The sequence below is a fragment of the Triticum aestivum genome, chromosome 3A (assembly GCF_018294505.1).
Source record: "Triticum aestivum cultivar Chinese Spring chromosome 3A, IWGSC CS RefSeq v2.1, whole genome shotgun sequence".
NCBI lineage: Eukaryota > Viridiplantae > Streptophyta > Magnoliopsida > Poales > Poaceae > Triticum > Triticum aestivum.
This window is the reverse complement of record NC_057800.1, coordinates 442362043-442363306: the sequence shown is the minus strand read 5'-3', so window position 1 is coordinate 442363306 and position 1264 is coordinate 442362043. Positions and strand designations below refer to the sequence as shown.

At 53.0% G+C, this 1264-nt stretch overlaps 1 protein-coding gene across 1 annotated transcript in view; it reads left to right on the top strand.

The window, feature by feature from the left end:
* The first annotated feature begins 906 nt into the window (after nt 1-906).
* LOC123061575 (uncharacterized) overlaps nt 907-1264 on the top strand; it is a 6682-nt gene continuing 6324 nt past the window's right edge. The window contains exons 1-2 of the mRNA XM_044484736.1: nt 907-1035; nt 1068-1100. The gene's annotated coding sequence lies outside the window, so the exon portion shown is untranslated. The remainder of the gene's footprint in view (nt 1036-1067; nt 1101-1264) is intronic.

The following is a 1264-nucleotide window of genomic DNA, read 5'->3' as shown; positions in this document are numbered from 1 at the left end:
CCGAAGCCATGATCCTTTGGATAACTGACTGCATAGATGCTTTGGCCTTAAGTAGCCGCTGTGGTGGACGCAGTTGTGTGCACCCACTCCGGGCCTTGGTAGGGGGCGTTTGCCTAGAGCGCTCGGCGTGGATGATCTCCGTGGCCACCACGTGGACTGACAGGTGGCCCCGGTATGTCAGGGCTGCTGACAACAGGTGCATCAAAAACTGCAGCACGGTCTGGTGGAGTACCTATGAAGGCTCAAGGGCAACGTCTAGTTCGACGTGTGACGAACTATGGTTTTTTGTGTGCTTGAATTATGAGTTTGCTTCGTTGAACTATTTGATCTGTATTGATTTGTGTGATAAAGATAAAAGTTAGTCTATGTTGAATTTGTGCCGAAACACATCGTATTTGGGGCAAATTTGCATTGAAATTGGGTCAAAATCGACAAGTGGGGGACGAACTTGGGGTTCGGCTGGGAACCCGAGCCCCCCCCACGTCGAAATTACTCTCGGTTCGCCCCAAACGGCGATATTTCTAATCCTTGAAGGGTCGAACGACTGGAGATGCTATAATGTCATTGGAGGAATGGAGGGTGCGCAGATCTGGCGTCGCACTGCATCTGGTGCGGTTTGCTTTAGCTCCTCCTCCCCACTCGAATTTCCCCCCTTTTTACTCGTGGTGTACGTCTTTTTATCAGTCACAGAAAAAGAAAAGAAAATGAAAGGAAAAGGGGCATCTTGGCAGTTGGCACCACGGAACCCTCCAACGTTGCGATCTCGCCCCTGAACTGTCCGTGGATGGTCGCGGGCCCCCCGCACTGGTCGCTTTCGTGCCGTGTGGGCTAGTGGGCGGTCGTCATAACGACATAACCAATGGCCTGCACTGCAAAAGAAAATAAAAATCAGAGGAGAAAAAAAGAAGGGAGGAGAAGGAGACAGGGGGTCAGTCTTCTTCCTCTGTCCCTGTGCTGCTGCTGCCTTTGCGTCGGAGATTGCCCAAGGCTAGATTCGAGGAGGGCTGGCTCCCTCGCCCTCCCTCTCCCTCCCCGTGGCTCCACTGTATCTGAATCCGCGACCGGCTCCGTTCCAAGCGGCCCTGGATTATTTTACGCAGGTTAGGTTTTGCTGCTGCCTCTGCTTCTACCAGTACTAGTACTACTCATCTCCCTTGGTGTTCTGTTCTGTTCTGTAGTGGAGCTCTACTTCATTTGACTTCGCTAATCCCCACACCCGATTTGGCTCCCCGCATTGCGCACAGCCGCCCCTCCTGCCACCGCC